This window comes from Dermochelys coriacea, chromosome 22 (genome assembly GCF_009764565.3).
Source record: "Dermochelys coriacea isolate rDerCor1 chromosome 22, rDerCor1.pri.v4, whole genome shotgun sequence".
In the NCBI taxonomy this organism is placed as follows: Eukaryota; Metazoa; Chordata; order Testudines; family Dermochelyidae; genus Dermochelys; species Dermochelys coriacea.
In genome coordinates this window covers 18,400,097-18,421,482 of record NC_050089.1, presented here as the reverse complement: position 1 = coordinate 18,421,482, position 21,386 = coordinate 18,400,097, and the positions used below count along the sequence as shown (strand labels likewise).

General features: G+C 50.4%; 1 protein-coding gene across 7 annotated transcripts in view; it reads left to right on the top strand.

Moving 5' to 3' along the window:
* BCL9L (BCL9 like) overlaps nucleotides 1–21,386 on the top strand; it is a 161,199-nt gene that overhangs the window by 106,790 nt on the left and 33,023 nt on the right. For 2 of the 7 annotated variants that reach the window (XM_043500913.1, XM_043500910.1), the window contains exon 1: nucleotides 16,114–16,382. The exons of 4 other annotated variants lie outside the window; for them this stretch is intronic. The gene's annotated coding sequence lies outside the window, so the exon portion shown is untranslated. Of the gene's footprint in view, nucleotides 1–8,579; nucleotides 8,730–16,113; nucleotides 16,383–21,386 lie in introns of those variants that run through there. One more of the 7 variants, XM_038380923.2, reaches the window with a different exon arrangement.

Here is a 21,386-nt window from a genome sequence, read left to right as displayed (position 1 = left end):
GCACACTCCTGCCACACAGTTGAAATACTTTAGACCGCAACCTCCTCCGAGGTTCTATCAGCAGAACTGCCAAGATGGCTCTCGGAGGAGGAACAGGAGTAGCAGGAAAAGACAAGACCCATCCTCAGGCCAGAGCTCTGGCCAACGCAAACCACCTTCTGGCCCCAAACCGGCCTTTTGAAGGTGCTGTCAAGGACAGCGCACCAGAACAGAAACTGGATCTACCCCACCTTACCTTTTCCTCCTGACTGTCCCCTTTCTACCGTGCATGGTCCGTATCACTTTGGACTGCTGGGTGCTCTGCACAGTAGAGAGGGGAGACTCCATCCAATTCTGTGCCCTCCCGCCCTTCCACTCTCCTTCCCCGTCCCTCTTCAGGGACCCTTCTCATGAGCAGCTCCTTATCCAGGAGGTGCAGTCGCTCCTATCTCTAGGGTCAGTGGAGGACATTTCTCAAGAGCACAGGGGTGAGGGCTTTTATTCCCCGTATTTCTTAGTACTGAAAGCCAAACGCTGCATCTTGAACCTGCAAGAACTCAACAAGTTTGTAAAGAAACTCAGGTTCCGCATGGTCTCCTTGGCCTCCATCATCCCCTCACTGGATCCAGCAGGCTGGTATGCCGCCCTTGACTTGAAGGACGCATATTTTTATATTGCAGTCACTCAGCCCCACAGGAAGTACCTCAGGTTTGTGGTCAAGTACCCACCACCAATTTACCATCCTTCTATTCGGCTTGTCAGCAGCACCTCAAGTCTTCACCAAGTGCATGGCAACTGCTGCTGTGTTCTTGTGCAGGCGCCAGGTACAGGTCTTTCCATACCTCGACGACTGGCTGATCAGGGGCCGCTCCAGGACCCAAGGGGAAGCTCAGGTCAGATTCATCAGAGCCACCTTGGACAACCTGGGTCTCCTTCTACACAAAGCAAAATCGACTCTGTCCCATATCCCACTTGGACAGAGAGCCTAGTCGCTCCCCAAGCCTCGCCCAGTCCTTGACTCCCTCCTGTGGTGGCTCGACCCTCAGGAGGTATGCTCAGGGGTCCCCTTCGCCACTCTACAGCAGTCTCTGTCACTAATGATGGACGCATCAGACTTAGGTTGGGGAGCACATCTGGGAGACTGCAGGACTCGAGGCCTCTTGAGTCAGAGAGCTCAGAGTGGTGCGACTAGCATGCCAGACCTTCCAGGCATATTTAATGGGCGTGTATCAGTCATGACTGACAATACAACAGCAATGTTCTATATTAACAAACGGGGGTGTACACTCCTCTCTCCTGTGCCAGGAAGTCCTCATGCTGTGGGACTTCTGTGTAGAACATTCAATACACCTGCAAGTGTTGTACCTCACTCGGTGCAGAACGAGCTGGTGGACCACCTCAGCAGGTCGTTTCACAGCCACAAGTGGTCCCTTTGCCCGGACGTCACAATTTCAATCTTCCAGAGGTGGGGCTTTCCCTAGATAGACCTATTTGGCACATGACACAACAGGAAGTGCCAGCAGTTCTGCTCCTTCCAAAATCACAGCCCAGGCTCTAGTGCGGACACGTTCCTCCTCCACTGGGGAGGTTGTCTCCTATACGCCTTTCCGCCCATACTGCTTGTTCACAAGGTGGTACTTGAGATCCGGAGGGAATGAGCTCAGGCCCTATTGATAGGGCCAGGCTGGCGCTATCAGCACTGGTACACATTTCTCCTAGACATGTCCGTGGATGCCCCAATCATTCTGCTGTTCTTCCTGGACCTTTTGACCCAAGATCATGGCCGACTTCAACATCTGAACCTCGAGTCGCATCACCTCCTGGCATGGAAGCTCCATGGTTGAACCCAATGGAGGTTTCCTGTTCAGACCAGGTTAGACAGGTCCTCTTTGGCAGCAGAAAACCCTCTACGAGAGCCACATACCTTGCCAAGTGGAAGAGATTTTCAATCTGGTCAGCACAGCGCCATTCGTCCCCAACACCAGCCTCAGTGCCGCTTACTCTGGACTGCCTCCTCCATCTTAAGCAGCAGGGGCTTTCGTGGTCATCAATAAGATTGCACTTAGCCGCCATCTCAGCCTTCCACCCTGGTGCGGATGGCCGCTCTGTTTGCTAACCCTATGGTCTGCCGGTTTTTAAAAGGACTTGACAAGCTGTACCCTAACGTCAGTCAGCCTGTTCCTGCCTGGGACCTCAACCTGGTCCTTTCTAGGCTCATGGGATTCCCCTTTGAACTGTTATTAACATGCTCCCTGCACTACCTCTCTTACAAGGTGACGTTCCTGGTAGCGATAACCTTGGCCAGGAGGGTGTCTGAGCTCAGGGCCCTAACATAAGAGCCTCCCTACACTGTGTTCTATAAGGACAAGATTTAGCTGAGGCCTCACTCTGCTTTTCTCCCGAGGATTGTGTCGCAGTTTCACATCAATCAGGACATCTTTCTCCCAGTGTTCTACCCTAATCTTCATTCCAGCAGCAGTGAGCAGAGACTACACTTCCTGGATGTCCGCAGGGCGCTGGCCTTTTACGTCGAGAGAATGAAGCCGTTCAGAAAATCAGTCCAGTTATTCATGTCAGTGGTGAACAGAATGAAAGGACTGTCTGTGTCGTCACAAAGCATTTCATCATGGATAGTGTCCTGTATTTGAGAGTGCTACAACCTAGCAGGTGTTCCTGCACCTCCAATTGCGGCACACTCCACCAGGGTGCAGGCTTCGTCAACAGTGTTGCTGGCGCTCAGGAAATCTGCAGGGTGGCAACATGGTCCTCCATCCATGCTTTTGCCACACACTATGCGATTACCTAGCAGGCCAGAGACGATGCGGCCTTCGGACAAGCAGTGTTCCAATCAGTGGACAACTCCAACCTTGCCTCCTGAACTTGGGTTTGAGAGTCACCGGATTGGAATTGACATGAACAAGCACTCGACGAAAAAACGGTTACTCACCTTCTCGTAACTGTTGTCTTTGAGATGTGTTGTTCATGTCTATTCCAATACCCACACTCCTACCCCTCTGTCAGAGTAAGCCGGCTCTCTATTGAGCATCATGAAGGCACGACTCCAGGGGGCGGCTGGACCAACCCAGTGGATGCTGCTATGGGAAAAATCTTCCAGCTACTGTGCACATGGGCGTGCGCACACCTGGTTGGAATGGACATGAACAACACATCTCGAAGAAGAATAACAGTTATGAGAAGGTAAGTAACTATTTTTTTTTAACCATGTCTAAGCATAGCTGTGAACATGTTATAGTGTAGGCAAGGCCAGAGTTTGCTCAGGAACTGGGATAACCTGGGTGGGGATGAGGAGTGGAGGAGGCGGGAGGGCAAGTGATGCAGGTGACACCTGGAATGTGTTGTCAGAGCTTTGTGGAGACTCTAGGACTGGAATCACACAGGGTAGTGGAGATCAAGAGTGAGGAGTATTGGCAGAGCTGTGGAGTGCCTGGATCCTGGAGCTGGGACAGTAGGAGGTGCTCCAGGTTTAGGATGAGAATCCACTAGCACAGCTGCCTGGGGAAATATATACTGCACCTGCTTGTGCCTAACCCTAGGCCTCTGCTATCTTCTATTCTGTTTTCAGTCTCTAAGACCCAGTTCCCCCGGCTTCGGAAGGTGTAGAGAGAGAGAAGGGTTAATGCCTGTGGCCGTATGTCTCTGTGGTCAGAAAGCCCAGTCCTGTCTAGTGCCAGATTTCCTTAAACATATTTAATGGTCTTCAAATAATTCTCCTTTTTATCAGTACCTGAAAAGGCCCCCATAACAGAGTGTGGCTAATCTGCTAATCCGACACATTCTGCAACCAATGAGATGAATTGATCTTCTCTCCAGGGTGTTATGACTGCTGGCCCAAAATGCATTGGCAGAGCTGTGTGGTGTGGGACCTGTCTGTACTATGCCTGGCAATGCTCAGTGTCTTTTGTTTGTTGTTTTCATAAGCACCAAAGTCCCCCAACGAACACAATTTGGGACTTTTTTTCCCCCCCTCCATCTGGCTGCAGAAATCCACCTCTCAGTGTTGCAGTAGTGACTCGCTGAGCTCACATCAGTAGAGCCTGGTGGAGAAAGTGAACGGGGGCCAGGAGCCCTGTTAAGGACTGGAGGAGGAGACATTAACTAAGTCAGAATGACCTGCAGGCTGCTCAGATGCATCACAGTGTTTTAGAAGTGTAGACCAACAGTTCCAGCCCTGGGCACCTAACACTGCTGACTTCAGTGGGAGCTGTGCGTACTCAGAAGCTCTGAGAACTGGCACCTTTATCTGGGTGCTTAATAGGAGGCACCCCAGTGTGAAAACTGCAGTCTTCTGGCTTTGGTGCAAACGTGAGCTTGGCCAGTCGCAGCGGTGAGAATGCATGTTCAACATGATGGTTACAATAATTACTGACGTTGGCAGTAACCCTAGAGATTGTTCTGAAAACCAGCTTCCTCCTCACTATTTCTGTGTTTTTGCTTTTTGCCATTCTCTTGGAAGATTGGTTAGTTCCATGATTTTTCTGGTCAGTTTTCTCTTTCTGGCTCTCCTGTCCTAGCCTAGTGCTGCAATGGTTGGGTTACAAATGCTGCAGAAATCTTTAAATCTCAGTCATTCTTCCTGAAATGAAGGAAAAGAACCATGAACACGGATTTGTTACTGGCAGGGTTGTTTAAATCCCTCCACCTAAACCTCCTCTTCTGCTCCCAACCAAACTGAAATCCCTTCTAAACTTCATGGCAATCAGTCTCCCTTTGACATTTTGCACTGTAAGCGGTTGTTGCATTGCCTGATCCACTCTTTCCCACGGGGCACACACTGCTTTGTGGCTCACACTACAGCTGTTTGTGGTGTTCTTCCATCCTAGCAATTGTTTTTAATGGTGAAGGAGTGGGAGGAGGGAAGCGTCCCTGAGGGACTATTTAACTTCCACACCTGCCTTCATGTTTCTCCCCAGGCAGGTGACCGGAGCTTGGCACAGCCTGTTTCTAACATAATCACCAGGAAAGACGTTTGTAACAAGGTCTGACCCATGGGCAAACTTTAAAACAATCACAAACAAACTCCTGCATCCAATCAATACTTGGATCAATGGGTTATTTTTTTCTGTCTCGGGGAAGATTCTAAGGCTGGATCGACTCGGTCTGTCGAGGTGGCTCTGCTTGTGTGGCTGTTTCCCAGCATATCCCTCTGCCAGAAGGCTGAAACTTAAGGGCCAGAATTTCAAATGCTTAGTGCCCACTATTGGGGCCAGATTTTGGGTGAATGTTGGGTGCTAGGTTCTTGGGGAAAATCTGGTCCGTAATGTCCATTGCTGGATCCCATGTTTAACTGGTCCTGTCTTGGGCATATAAAATACTTAAAGGTGGGTGAGACCACTCAGTTTTGGAGCTAGAAGGGTCTTTTCCTGGGGCGGGAAATGGGAAGAAGTTTGTTTGTGTGTGTGTGTGTGTGTGTGTGTGTGTGTGTGTGTGTGTGTGTGTATTTGCGTGGGAGGGTTCCTGAGCTTTTGGGCAGCCTGTAGATTTGGATCTGGGCCTTGTTCTACTTTGAATCTACTTCTGCTCCTTAACTCTGTCCTCCTGATTCTATAGGGCCAAATAACATATTAGCGCAATGGCTGTTCAGCCAGTGAAGCATCTGGCAAATCCAATGGGAAGTTGTGGGATAATGTATTTTCTACTATTTGGCCATCCCTGGCAGTTATTTTGTCTCTTAAAACGTATCAAATGGAAAGCTGATTGACAGCATAGTGAAATGCAGTGCCCCCGGGCTGGAGGGGTGGCTGCATCCACCATAGCTAGTAAGTTTTTAGTCCTGTTACATGTTGTTAATAAACAGCTAGAAAAGATTCCCCCAGGTTCTATAACCCAGCACATTTCCCAGACACCACAACTGTGTGTCTGAAAGGCAGGTCCAGTCCCACATGTGCTGTACTTCAGAGTAGCAGCCGTGTTAGTCTGTATTAGCAAAAAGAGAAGGAGTACTTGTGCTGTGACTGATCCACTCCAGGGTGCTACTTGTGACCAAGGTTGCTATCCAGGAGATCCCTTCCGGGGCCATAATCTGAATAAAAGTGGAACCCTCAGGCCCCGTGACCTGATCCCCAGCCCAGCTGCTTTTGTAGTTTCACTGTATATGACCCCAGCCAAATTGTTGGGGGAGACATCTTCACCCTGGAGATGGCTGGAAGCAAAATCTGAGTATTTGCTAATCCTTGATTAGCCTTCACTATGAAGAAATGGGTGCCTGCTGATGGGCCTTCATTGTTCCCCTTCAGTGCTTTGTGGCCAAGTGCTCTATGTTTTTATCCTGGGGTGTTGGGTTAGCCAAGGGCAGGGTATGGCATGGTCTTGTGATGGTCCCTTAATGTGAACTCTGGTCAGGGTGGATTTTTTTTAACCTGGAGATTAAACTTGTTTAAAATGAGACTGGAAAAAAAGTCTCCTTAGGATCAAGGAGGGGGTCATTCCAAAACACAGGCCCTACCCAGGCTGCAAGCACAGCTGCACCGAGTCCTCTTGACCAGCATGGTTGGGGAGGAACTGTCTGGCCCCGGGCAGAGCCATGTGACAAGCTAGTGGAGTGTGTTTAGAAAGGAAACATGAGCTTGTGGTAAGGCACTGGGCTGGGACTCAGGACATCTCTATTCAGTTTCCAGCTCCACTGGAAACCCTGTCTGACCTCAGGAAAGTTGCTGAATCTCTGTGCCTGCTGCCCCTTCGGTAGAATGGGTTTAGTAACTCAGGGGGTTGTGAAGGTAAATCCCCTGATATTTATGAGGCTCAGACACTACAGTCGGGGGGCTGTATGAGTCCTTAAAGAGAGAGAGAGGACCCGACAGAGTGTGTGGGAGTTCGATTAGGTGCAACGTGCATAATACAAGACTTGCCTCCATAATCTATGTACGCATTGGTTGGGGAAACCCTGCAGCCACCAGCCATGCCTGAGTGTGGTGTGCTGTGGTGGTAGCTAGCATGGCTCTGGCTGCAGCCCCGCCCCGGTAGGGCCTTCGTCACCTTTCTAGCCAGGTCTGATGTCCAAGGCTGATTCTGTTGAGTTTACAGGGCTTGGCAGCCAGGAGACAGAATACCCCATATACCCCATCCTCCACCCCCATTTTGGTGACTGGAACCCCCATGTACTCACTGCTTGCACTCATTGTCTGGGTGGGCCCTTGTTAGGGCTTGGGGACAGTGTGTGTGTGTGTGTGGGGGGGGGGGTATAGAGCTCTGACAGAAGTATCCAGGTAATGCTCAAAATGAACAGTGTCTGAGTACCTGCCTGCTACAGCAGTGTAGCTTCAACAGGAGGGAAAGTGATACAAAGAAGGCTTCAGCTTGGGTCTCTGGTTTCTACCATGCCTCCCCTTGCCCCCAGAGAATTCAGCATGGCAAGAGTTACACATTACACATGGGCCTCTTCTGCACACAGACAGATATCCTTATGTGGGCACATTTACGTCTACACACGCTGGTGTGGGCACGCTCACACATGCACATTCATGTGCATGCAAATACAGACTCCCACTGGCATGGGCATGCTTGTACAGGTTCACACAGATATGGTCAAGCAGGCATTCCCATGCATACAGACTCCTGTTGACATGGGTACGCTTGCTCACTAACATGCTTGAGCGGTCTTGGTCACGTGCACATGGATGCAAGCTCACTCTGGTGAAGGCACACACACACTGACACACTCAGGCACGCGGCAGAGCTAAGCCACAGTTCTGGTCTATTTTTGGGAGGACTCCTAAGAGTTTGGAACGTATTTCAGATGTTACAATCTTAGAGGGGGGAACGCAAGAACAGATGGCTGGAGGGTTCAGAGCAGCAGCCCTGCTGGGAACTGATATTTATAGGTGGATTTAACCCCTGTGTGGTCTTTGGAACCACCTTTAAAGGCACAGGCACAGAATCTCTGATGCAGTAGTGAGCTTCGAGGACCCACACAACAGAACCAAATCCAAATATGGGTGGTCCTTTCCCTTCTGTCTGTCCGAGTCACACGGCTATCCAAATCAATTGGTGATCCAGCTTGGAAATCCAGAGTAACATGCTCCTCCTGATTCCTTGAGTGTGGGGGACGTGACTTTCTCCGCATTGTCAGCCTGGGCTGTTGGCTTAGCTGTGCTCATTTTTCTGTTTTGTCTTGTTTAAATTGGGGCCGGTCTGTCTCTTCTGAGCTGCCTCCAGGAGTTAGGGCTATGAGTGCTCGGATGAGCCTACGGTTGCTGGGTTAGCAGGACTAGAGATATCCAAACAAAGGCAGGGCTAGTTTCCTTGTCCTATTTATGCCGATGGCCACCCAGACTCTTGCCTTGTCTTCTCGGGGAGAGACATTGCAGCCTAGAGAAACATTTGCTTCTGGGCAGACTCCCTGTGAAGGTGCTTGAGCCTCTCCGTAAAAAAAATCCTTTTATCTGATCTCTTTTTGTGGCCTGTGCCTGATGTCTTAGATGAAGAACATACTAAGTTAGTTGAGCAAAGCTGGTCATGGAGCATGGAATACAACCTGTCAGTGCTTTGCCAGAGGCTGCAGACTCATCCCTAACCCTTCCCCTAAGAGTAGTGAGCTCCCCATTTGGAACCTGAAGTTATACTGTACTATTTATCTTGTATAGTGCATCTTACACAGGATCCCAAAGGGCTGTGCTGAGATGTGTAACTTCAGAGGAAGAGAGCAATTAAGAGGCAAGAGAGGAAAGTGATGTCTTCACCCAAGACTTGGCGTGACAGAGGAGCTGCAGTGGAGAAGGCTCTTGGACCGACAGGTGAAAAGTGGGGAGGGGAAGCAGGGCTGTGAGATGCTGGGCAAATCTACTTAGGCTGCTAAACATAAGAAATCGAATAATCAACTTTGGTCTGGAAATGAATGGGAAGCCAGCAGAGCTCCTGAGCCAGAGCAGGAGGCTGATACCCAAAGGGTATCTGAGCTGGTCGGAGTGAAGGGACAGTGGAAACACTGGCCACACTTGCAAAGTTAGTGCTGCCAGATTAGTGGGTGGCACTGGACTGTAGCTGCTGCTGGTCACTTAGCCTGTGTGAGAGATGAAGAGGGGAGGCCCAGGCTTGAGGTGGAGATGGACATGCATCACAATGTCTTGCTACCCATTAACCCACTAGGCTTTCTACTGTAGCCAGAATGTTGTATACCAGTGGCTGTTCCTAGCAGGTTGGGGTCCAGGGGTGTTAATGTCTGTATTCTGAGCCACACAGGGCTGTGGTTGTGTCTCCTGTCTGCACTGCATGAAACATCCATAATGACTCTGGGAGGCCAACCCCAGGACGTTTCAGTGATATGGACCAATGCAGGGTCTGGGAATCAGGCCTCCTGGGTTCTATTCCTAGCTCAGCTGCTGACTCACTGTGTAACCATGGGCAAGTCACTTCCCCTTTCTGTGCATCCATCTGAAACCTGGGGATGTGCTCTTCTCCCCTCGCTGAAGGGATTGAGAGGGAGGGTTAATGTTGGTAAAGGGCTTGACCATGCAGGGGACAGAGTGCCATTGGCACCTAAAATCCTCACTCACCACACAGGGGACTTTCCACCATATGAACTTAAAGGGCAGGAGCTGCTCCCTGGACCCTGCCCTGCTCCTTTTCTTTCCTGTCTGAGATTGAGATTTGTGTCCTTGGAGCTTGCATGTGTGCTGTTTGGCAATTCCCAGCACTTCCGTGGAGCCTTGGCTTGGCTGCTGGAAGCTCTAATGTACTTCAGGCAACAAAGTTGTGGTTTCTAAGGCCTGGCTCGCCCCCTCTCATTGTCCCCATCTTTCTGCCATCTCAATCTTTCTTCTCCTCCCTCCTTTCCAGTTCAGCAGCAGTAATAAATTTAACTGACATCTCCTCTACTAAACGCCTGGTAATTGCTGCTATGTGCCCCTCACTGTTTAACATGATGATTGTCTCCTCTTCCACCTCCACCGCCCCCCCAATCTGTGCTGCTTTATCTTTCTCCTAATTATGCAGTAGGTCCTATACTGGCCAAGGTGGCAGCCGAATTTTCTCTTACAGTTGTGCCCTGCTGGCAGCATTGAGTTGAGAAGAGGGGGAGTGAGGTTTTTTGCCTTCTGTGGCCAACTACCTTTGCCCCACATTTGGAATCTTGCCTTGGAATATGCCTGTGGGGTGAAGGGAGATCCTTGTACCTCCTGCCACCCAATCCCGCTGACTTCAGAATAGCTCCAATTATGTTGCTAACCATGCTCTGCAGCTAGCAGGCAATGGCTTAGAGAACATAGCAAGGAACCATCCTGCTGCACTCTAGAAGCTTTGAATGCATCTGTCTCTATTCAGATGTGACACTGGCTCCCTTAATAAATGATCTTTGAGGCAGTAGAAACCAGGTTGCTCGGCAGCACGATGCATCTTCTGGGGATGGCTGGGCCACCTTTAGCAGCGGATTGCTGCATCCTGTGTGGCTCTGACCACATCTAGATCTGTGTGTAGGGCTGGGGAGATGTACTCACTCTCTTTCTGTACCTGACCATGGAGGAGGAGAGTGCATGGCAGGAGCAATATACCCATTTGATAACTCCCAGTGCCAGAAATCTGCCCACAGTTGCCGGCCCTCCTACAATAGCCCCATTGTTCCTGCCACCAGCAAGGAGACTTCCTGCAGTTCCCTGGGCATTGTTAACCCTCTGGTTACCAGCTGCAGAACCAGCAGCGTGCTCCTGGGCAAGTGCAGAGTGGAAGGTGTAGGGGGCAAATGGGGAGATCTTCTGTTGCCCTTGGGCTAGTGGTGCAGCTTGCAGCTTGGGAAGTAGAAGCCCCATTCTAGTGCTTCCCCACAAACTTCTGTTGGTGGTTCCCATTTCAGATGATGGGTAGTAGATGTCTTTGTTGAAAATACCATCCCAGCATCCTCCAAGGAGTGCTGTATCTGCGGGGATGTAAGCTGGGAGAAAGGGGTCCAGCTGAGCTCCTACATATTCTCCCCAAATGAGAGCAGGGGGAGAGTATTCTGCATATTTCTAGGGTGCTGCTTCCTGTGGTATTTAACCAACCTTTGCACACAACCTTTGCACACAAAGAAAGATCCAGATCATCTATCCCCTGTTACTCTGGCACTGTGTCTGGGACAGGAAGTGCCTCTGGGTGTGGGGAGATATATTTGGGATGTTGGGGTGCTAATTCCAGTGGCTTAGATATCGGCATGGAAACCATTTAAAGCAATCCCAGCTTGATCAAAGTGCCCTCTTCCTTCCTGTGCTGTAATGTGATCATGAGCCCAGGAGCAGCTCTTGGCCTTCTCTGGTTTCTGACTTCTGTGGATTTAAAGACAGTTCTGGAAGGAACAGACGTGCTTTGCCGCGGATACAGGCTTGCTGTCTGGAGCGGGACATGGATAGAAACAGGTGTGTGTGAGTGAGAGAGGAGTATAATGGATAGTGAATGTAAGGCAGTGCTGCCGAGCAGTGGGCTGTGGAAACCCAGAATCCTGGGTTTTGTTCCCTGCTGTGGCTCATGTGCTATGGCTGTATCTACGCCGGCCATCTTCCCACTACCAGAGACAGTCTGCACCAGGGCCCCTACCATCACTATAATGGGGTTGCTTGTGGTGATAGAGAGCAGGGCTCAGCAGCCCTTGGGGCTCACTTCCAGGTTCCACAGATTCCCCACAGATTATATTATGTTCCTAAAATCTCATGCTTCAGGGTTTCAGCTGGCCACCTGCAGGTATCAAGACGTGATCCCAACCCCCACCCCGCACAATGTATTCTGGGTTTTGTTTTCATTTTTTAATCTCCTTATGCAGAAGCATCCGGGATGTCTGTGGCTGGAGATAGGATATAGGAGGGGTAGGCCAGGGCTCTGAGTGGCACTGAGCATTCTCTATCTCAGGTGCTTGGCTGACAGGTTCTTGCTCACATGCACATGGTCTACCTGATTGTCATATTTGGGTTTGGGAGGGAATTTTCCCCTAGGCCAGGTTGGCAGGGACCTTGTTGAGGGGGTTTTCAGCTTCCTCTTCAGTGTGTGGGTGTAGGTCACTTACTAGGATTATCTGGGGGTATCAATCATTTCCCTGCCATTGTGGGGGCCTCCTGCACTGGTGCACTTCAGTCCCTCCTATTCGCTGCCTGTGGCTTGTAATAGTCTAGTTTCTTGAGGTTGTAATACCTTGGTCTCATTTCAGTTGTTGGGTTCAGTGTGCAGGTGCTGGATGGTGCTGGTGGACTCTGACGTACAGGAGTTCAGACTAGATGATCCGGTAGTCTCTTCTGACTCTTTATGTCTCAGGGAGGAATGGTCGGTGCTTGCACCCCTACCACACGCACACATACGTTTTCTGTGCCTCAGCGTTACCATCTGTAAAATGAGGTTCATTCCCTGGCCTGTCCTTTGGGGTTGTGTCCCTGGAGGGAAGGGGCGAGGGGGGCTGCTCGAGGTGTTGCTGTTGTGTGTGTTAGCACAGAGTTTAGTTGTTGTTTTTTCTCCCATGCATGTTCATTTATTGTGACTCCTCTGTGAAGACTCTGTAGCTAAGGGTCTGGCTGAGCTCAATTATAAACATTATAAATCCATTTAGAGTTGAAGCTTGGCACAAACTCTCAGGCCCAGAGGTGAGTATTTCCCCCTTTCGACTTCAGAGACTCAGCCCAGCTGAGGGGGGAGCTCAAGCTGCAGTCAGCTCTGTGGAACAGGCTGGTACCCTCAATTCTGCATAGACCCAATCTCTGTCCTTGCCCACTCAACGCCAACTTGTGATGCATTACAACAGGACCTTTCTCAGGGTCACATGAAGGCAGAGCCCTCTAGAGTTGCCGCAGCATTCCTTCTGTTACAGAATTATGCTTCAGAATGGTGAGGGTTGGGGTGAGGAAGGGGAAGGAGGTGCTGCACTAGTTGTTCCAGATCTTGGGGGAGTCTCTCCAGCTCCGAGTTTTGAAGCCCTTAAAATGTGGAGTCTCTTCTGAAACAACAGCTCTGAGAAGTGTGAATTGGCCCATTTCTCCAAACAGGCTGTGAACTTTGAAACTTACTGAACGCAATATAAATATTAATGTCATTAACGATTTCACTGACTATCATTTAACTAATGTGTTTTTTTTCACAGTGACTGTCAGTAAGCTGCCATCCCACTGCCAGATGCCCCAATTCCCCCTATGCACCTACCAAACAACGTCTAGCTTCCTCCAACACACACATTTGCAGTGCAGTAACGGATCACTATGAAAATCAGCCACATGTTGAATACAGAATGTATTAGGCAGAGTAAAATAAATGGAAATGACCATCCTAGTGATAAGCCCCGACCTTTGTCTGAGTGTGGTTAACTCCAGGAGTTACTGCACTAAACATAACTGAAGCTGCCACAGAATTTTTGTCTGGTTGCACCATAGCTGCAGAATCCAAGCACCTGGCCACAGAGCACAGGGTTTGTTGGCTGCAGGAGCCACTGCATACTTTGAAATGGGCCCCCAGTGAGCCCTAAACACTTGGGGCTAGGTACTCTGGGGTTGGAAAGCCATGGGGTATCTGCATGCAGCCTGCCCCCTGCTGCCTGTCTGCTGCATCTTGACAATCCTGCCTGCAATCCCTACCCACAGGGGAATGATCTGTGATCCTAATGACTCTTTCCATTCTGTGACCTGGCTGAAGTGGTGACACTGAAAGACAATAACCCCTGTTATTTGGAGCACCTTGCTTCGTGCCTGTGGGGTCCAGACACTCCGCTATCACCTGGCCTCTCTGGTCTTTTCTTCTCTTTGTGAAGTGAGTGTCCAGGTAGCTTCTTGTGACACTTTAGAGACTAACAAATTTATTTGGGTATAAGCTTTCGTGGGCTAGAACCCACTTCATCAGATGCATGGAATGGAAAATACAGGAGCAGGTATAAATACATGAAAGGCTGGCAGTTGCCTTACCAAGTGTGAGGTCAATCTAATGAGACAATTCACTTAACAGCAGGATACCAAGGGAGGAAAAATAACTTGAAGTGGTAATGAGAGTGGCCCATTTCAGACAGTTGACAAGAAGGTGTGAGTAACAGTAGGGGGAAATTAGTATTGGGGAAATTAGGTTTAGGTTTTGTAATGACCCAACCGCTCCCAATCTTTATTTAGGCCTAATCTCATGGTGTCCAGTTTGAAAATTAATTCTGGTTCTGCAGTTTCACATTGGAGTCTGTTTTTGAAGTTTTTGTTGTTGAAGAATTGCCACTTTTAGGTCTGTTATTGAGCGACCAGAGAGACTGAAGTGTTCTCCTACTGGTTTTTGAATGTTATGATTACTGATGTCTGATTTGTGTCCATTTATTCTTTTGCATAGAGACTGTCCGGTTTGGCCAGTGTACATGGCAGAGGGGCATTGCTGGCACGTGATGGCATGCTGATACAGACTAACACAGCTACCACTCTGAAACAGGTAGCTTCTGTCAGGCTGACTGACTCAGCAGCCCCACCTGCATCACTTACTGACTCCCAGGACTGAACTGCTGTGCTGCTCCTGAGAGACTGGCTTAGTGGTAAAATAGACACCCCCCCCACATATACACGGTGTTGTCAGTGAAGGACTGAAAGGGTTTAAAAATACTCATACCTAGGGTTGCCAACTCTCCAGGATTCTCCTGGAGGATCCAGGAATTAAATATTAATCTTTAATTAGCAATTGTCATGGGATAAAACCTCCAGGGATACATCCAACCAAACTTGGCAACCCACTCATATCCCCCAAAAAACACACTCACACACCCTCTCTCTCGCCTCCTTGCCAGCTTTGTGGATGTTATAAATTAGCAAGGCATCTTTCCCTTCTGTTCAGAAGGAGTCTCTGTAGGGAGCATTAGGAAAAGTTGTTTGTTGGGCCTGCCCCCTAAAAAATAAGATGTTATGTGGCACCACTCTGCTGCTATTAAATTTCTGCCATGTCTCACCCGAGCAGGGCTGCATTTCAGCGCTGGGTGAGCGATTCCTGTCCTTAGTCGGCTGTACCTTGTAGAGTGATTGGAGAATTAGAAAAGTAGGGCACCTAAAGGGCTTGGAGACACTGGTATGATGTGCTATAGAAAAGGAGAATAACCTGAGACTTGGGCCAGTGCTGTGGAGTGTGTCTCACTTATGTGCACCCACCAGAATGGGAAAGCCTGAGAAACTTCACGTGAAGGTGGGAGGAAGGCTTTTGGGACAGGAAGCACAGGGGAGCTGATGCCCTTTCAGGATGCTAGGTGGGGAAACCCCCAGTGGTATCCAACCCCCCCACAGCAGTGCAAAACCCAAACTCTGATACAGTGATGGAGGGGGGAGTGCTCTGTGCCTGCTCATCTGTCTCTGGGCCTTTCTTTCCCCTTCCCCTGTCTCCTCCACCCCCAATCCAGAAGCCCCTGTGCTGAAGTTTTGACGCTCTCAGACAGTCCCTGTTCCTTCCGCTCTGGCGAGCTCTTACAGGCAGCTGCCACTGCTTTGCTAGCAGGATTCTAGCCTGCTCTGATGCTGCACTGCAAAAGGTGAAAGGTCACCCAGGGTGGAATTTCCTGCCAGGCAGATGCATGGCTATTTCCCCTTTAACCTTAAACCCCAATGCGCCTTAGTCATGATTGCATGCAAATAAGAGCAAATGGGGGTGGGGGGAGCTGCCGGGAAAAGGAAGCGACCTCAGTCAAGGTTTAAATATAGAGCCAAGGCTTTTCGCTGCATGCCAGGCCTGTTGTTTATAATCTTGGAGGAGTGTTTGGTGACTTCTCATGTCTCATCTGCAGCCCAGGCTCATATGTGTGCTCTGGCCCTTCTCTACATACCAAACACATCAGCTGCAGCCCTGACTTTCCTAGGTAACCTCTAAAGTGCTCCTGTTTGGGAAAGATTTAGGTTCCCCTGCTCTGACGTGTGTGGTATGTAGAGAAGGGCCAGAGCACACGTACGTAATTCAAATTCCCCCTGCCCTTGGGTTAAAATTAGTCTTGTTCACTGCCCTGTAAGGATCCTTGGAGCCAAACCTTTGCTGGTCACCAGTAAAGCAGCATGAACGCAGCAGCTACCCTGCTCTTCGATATGGAGATATGGACTGTTTGGACTACAGGTCCCAGCTTGCAACATGACTAGTTTACCTGGATCTAACTGGACCATTGCATGATGGGAGTTGTAGTCCACATGGGCTGCACCCCTGTTCAAAGCAGGAGGTGATGGCAGTTTGCATGGCTTAGAGCCTCTGTTTCTGGGAGGATTTTGTGCAGGTTGTTGGGGACCCTTCAGCTACTCTAGGATGGGGGAGTGCTATGAGATTTCCCTGGCAGTTCACAGCAGAATTCTCCATGCACTATTTATCCGAGTTGGCATCAGCTGGCTTCCTGCCAGTGGCACATCAGGGCTACATGGCTCTACTCGCCCATGCCGTCTACAGCACTTGCAAAAACTGCTCCTTGGAATGCTGCTGTTCCCAGTTTCAGGACTTGGGGCCAAGGGAAAGGGTCCAAATTGCAGGTAAAACCACTGCTGTGCTGTGTCAGGTTGTCTGCCTTGCTGGAGGTGAGTGAGTTTGCCAGTTCTCAGTCCCAGCTGTTGTAAGGCCTGGGAGTTTAGTTGAATCCCCTGGGCAACGGTGACACCTAGTGGCACAAGATCATAGGCCACGGGCCAGGTTTAGAGACAGACGACTTGACAAGACGCCACTGAAAATCTCCTCAATGCAATCTGAGACGTGCTGAGGTTGGGCTGAGCTGGCCAATTGCTCCTCCATGTTGGGAGCTGAAGGAGAGTTCCCTCCATTTGCTCCAAGTTTCTGGAGTGGCCTGTGGGTTTAATCCTAGGAGGCACTGACCATCACCACGCAGGCAGATCCAAGAAGACAGGGTAGGCAACTGGTGAGGATTAACTCTGTGTGAGCGCCTTGCTGGCATTCTCTGACACTGTGCAGACACTGTAATGCCCCGTGTGTGAGCCCTGGGAGAACTGAGCTTAGTAGCCTGCTCTGAGGCTGCTGACCCTTGGGAGGTGGGACTGTTGTGTGAGAGACTGGCCTTAGTTTTAGAGCAGGGAGGGGCTCAGGAAAGGGAGTCAGGACTCCTAGGTATTACAGGCCTGGCACTGACTTAAGCCCTTCTCTGTCCAAAGGGGATGATAGCTGCTTCCCTCATGAATGCAGCACCGTGAGACTCTCTGCTGAAAAGGAGCTACAAAAATGTAAAGTGTGATTGTTCCCTTCCCTTCTTGGGGCTGAGGGAAGTGTTGTATGTGCCCTTTAAGAGTCTGTGCCCTGTGTGGGAGCCCTGCCCTGCCCCAGGCACACTGGGCTGGAGGCTAGGTGCTGGGAGCTCTGCATTTTATGTTACTAGGTAATACCAGAGCTAATCTGTATCCCCCTGCCCCCAGGGGATGAGGCTGAGTCTCGGGTGAGTCACTGGCACTTGCATATGTCAATCCCTTCCTGAACCCCTCTGATTCTCAGGTGACTGAGTGATGGCAGCTAGCAGTGCCATAGGCCCAGTGGAGCCCTCTGTACCCAGGCTGCCTGCAGGAGAGGGGTGTGGAGAGGAGGAACGTTAGAAAGAGACACTGAGGAAGCAAGAAGAAAAGGAGTACTTGTGGAACCTTAGAGACTAACAAATTTATTTGAGCATAAGGTTTCGTGAGCTACAGCTCACTTCATCGGATGCACTACATCCGGATGAACAGATTGTTTAGCATAAGTAGTTAACACACATTTCAAGGGACCATTCAAGGTGAAGTGTCTGTACACTGGTTCCTCCCCGACCTCCCAAATCAGATGAGCAGCCTGGGCTAAAATAGCATTAACCCTTGAGCTGCTGGCACTAAGAGATAGCTGTGGTGCCTGTGATACAGGCTGTTGGTGTTGTATTGTACAGAGGCCTGCTGTCTGAGCTATCCAGGGACTCCTTTGGAAAGCCACGTGGTTATGTAGGGCCTGCAGGGCATGATGCCGGGTACTGGATGTTTGTTAGTTCAGCCTTTGGCATGGGGAGTGAAGTACTGGATGGAGCTCCTCTTAAATAGGGAGCCAGGTGTGATCATGGGGGGAGAGGGGAATTGGGAGGGGGTGGATTTGCTGAGGGCAGGAGCCTTCCAGGATGATGGGGAGGCCAGCACTCCCTTCTCATGCAGTGCAGACACCTGCTGGGCACCACAGGCCTGCACTGTCTTGGCAACACCTGGCCTAGCCCAACCTCGAGCAGTTGGACTGGGGGGGGCCTCTCCATTGCCATCTTTCTCATCCCATCTTTGGCAGTGCATAGCCTTGTCACAAAATGCCCAAGCTTTTCCCCATTCCTTGCCTGGTACTGGGGGGCCTGCAGGTGAGGGATGTGGAGAGGAGGAACTTCCTCTGCCCTCAACAGGCCCCCTTTAGGACTCAGAGCACTGTGACACATGCAGTCATTGCCATCTCTGCTGAAAAGGATCAGTTAGTACCAAATGCTGTGTGACAAAGTCCACTCACTGGAGCAGCGCCTCCTACTGTCCGTTACAGGGATTAGCTCCGCCAGCCAGTGTGCCCTTTCCAGGTGGTGCCTCTCCCGTCATTGTCTCCACTTGCAAACCAGGCTCAGTCCAATTACCGCAGCATTCTCTTCATGATTCAGCCCTCCAGCTGTATCACCATCCGTTTCTTCGCTCTTCCGGGGTGGGAGGGAGGGAGAAATATCTTAGTTCAACAGTCCAGCCACTTCCCCAGTGGTAGGTGAGGGGGTGACCCAAGCCCATTCAGTACTCTGGGTCCCAACCCAGGGACCTTGTAGATAGCAGCCTCCTGCTGCCTCACTCAATGTTGCTTCTATTCCCTGGGCCACTTCCCTGTGACACCAGCACCTTTTTTCACCCTCTTCTCAGGGCTTTCAGCCAGCCAGATGCTCCCTCAGTCCCTGCCAGCAACTGCTCTGTCCAAGGTGCTACCCTTCCTGCAGCCCACTAGGAACACTGTCCTTACTCCTTAGGCTCCCTGCAGCAGCTGACTGTCTCTGTCCCTGCAGCTCTCTTTTATGTGAGCCCACTGGGCCCTGATTGACTATTCTCTGCAGCCTCTCTCCGATTGGCTGATCCCTGCATGGCCTCCCTGTGTTGCTTTTAACCCCTTCCTTTCTGGTGTGGAGTGAACAACCTATCACATGGTATGTTTGAACAGAGGGCACTAAATAGCCATGAGATGGTAATGGCTTCCATTCTCCTACTGGGTTTAGATCTAGAGGCTCCACACCCCAGGACCTGCTCTTCGCAGCTGCCCTTCCTGCTTTCTAGCTGGAATTTCTTTTCCCAAAGACTAATCCTTTGGCTTGCCCAGCTGCATCTGGTAAATGTGTGTGAAAGTACCTGTGCTGCTCCCTTTCAGGATGGGAGCACTCGTGCTTTCAAGGGCCAGTGCACAATGGGCATGTAGAAAGAAAATTGCTGCCACAGAAAGGGACAGTGGTTAAGGTGTTAAAGCAACAGGTAGGGAGTTGGCAGTATTAGTGGCCTACTAGCATCCAGGCCTGGATCCTGATCCTGGTAAATGTGGGTCTGCAGACTGCTCCTGATTCCCGCCGTCTGCATGGGAATCTGACCTGCCTGCTCCTGCCTGTGGCCTCTCTCACTGGCCACTCCTTGGAGTCCTGGGATCACATTATTTTGTTTAATCCTGAAGGATCCCAAAATGTTTCATAAACTCTATATGCAGCCCTGCTGAAATACTCTCCACCCCAGAGGTGGGTGTATCAGACATGTGCACAGCACACAGACCAAGCCCAGCCTTGGCTCTCCCATAGCACCCATGGGAGAGCAATGATGAGCTGGAGTTTCAAGGTCTTGCCCAAGAGCCCTGCACCCTTGGGATGCTTAAGAGTGGGGGGGGGGGCAGAGCTCCACACCCAGAGCAAAAGCCAGAGGCTGCAGAATTCCACAGCAGGTCACTGCTCCAGCAGCAGCAATGACATCAGTACACAAGCATGGTGAGAATTGCATAAGGGGATCCTGTTATCTTATGTAGTGGCTGGGCCAAGGGGGGCTGGACTGCAGAGCTGTGCCAGGGCTGGCAACGTCACATGGGAGAGTGGTTCAAATAGGTAATCTGCAGCTTTCCCCTTACATGCTGCAGTCCAGATCTCACCAATGCTCTTGCCCCTACTAAGGAACTGCATGTCATGGCGACTCAGGGGGTCCCGAGGAATTGTCTAGGTAACAGAGAATGAGGACTAGGCTGAGGTCCTGGGATTTTTTTGGGTAGCAGAATAGGGTGCTGGGGGAAGGACAAGGTCTTGGGAGATTCTGAGTAACAGGATCTGGGGCTGGGAATGTTCATTGGGCACTTTTTGGGGGGGTGAGGAGGGAGGCGGTTAATGTTCATGAGTATCTCCCCTACCAGGACCTGCTCTGCCTGAGCCCAGCCATGGTGGTGCTCTGTTCTCTGCGAAGCCCAGCTCTGACTGAGCAGTGCCAGAACCTCTCCTTGCAATCTAAGAGCTCTGAGATGTTTACCAGATGCTGGATATGGGCAGCTGGCTCCCAACAGCAGCTTGTGACTCTGGCCTGTTTTGACCCACAGTGCGGGAGAGCTCCTTCCTCAAAGGAAATCAAAGCTCCCCAGGCCTGAATAGCCAGCAAGTGCCTTAGATATTCTTGGCTTTTTTGCCCGAGCTCCCTATCACTGCAGGCCTGTAGTGCTGGGAAATGGGTAGCTGCAGCACCTCATACATGGGGCAACGGGATCACTACAGCTTTCTTACTGGCTTCTCCTCCCTTTTGGGAATCAGGTTATCTGATCTCTGCATGACCCCTTGCAAAAGTCCCATTGAATAGCTGTGCAACGTGTGTGAGAACGGCATGGAGCACTGACTCTTCCCTATAGATCTTGCATGTGTGGGGTAGCTAGAGAGGATTTGCCAAATGGGCTGAAACCCCAAAGCAATCGGCAAACCAGGTAACTGATTTTGGGAATCACTAGGAAGGGGAGCTGCCTGCGTGGGGGTCAGAGCCATGCTCTAGCAGGGAAGTAGCATTTCCTATAGTCAGAGAACCACAGAGGGGAGCTTCCTTTGCTGATTGGCCATTGCTGGGAGCAGATGGCATGAGCAACCTGCAGTGAAATGGGGAAGGTGCAAAGCAGTATTTAGGGGGAGGTTCTGTCCCTTCTCTGTCTTGATTCCCTCTGTTCTTAGACAAATCTGTCAGTTTGTCTGGGCCTTGGTTTCCAAATCTATAACGTGGGGGACATGTATCCCTAGGCAGGGGATGGAAGAGGGAGTTTGAGTGTTCATCCCTTTTAAAATGGTTTGAGATCTTTGGCCAAATAACACTGTGGAAAAGTAAAGTATTGTTCCTGCCCTTTGAAAAAGCCCTGATGGGTGTAATAGGATTCTGTCAAAATTGCTCTAAAAACCTGTAGGATCCAACAGAACATTAGGTTCTTTCTGAAGGGCTGTTTAAATCCTGCTATAGAGCTTGTGAGTCCAATACACTTCCATTATTCTGTCAGATTTAAGAATGAATGGATACTGAAGG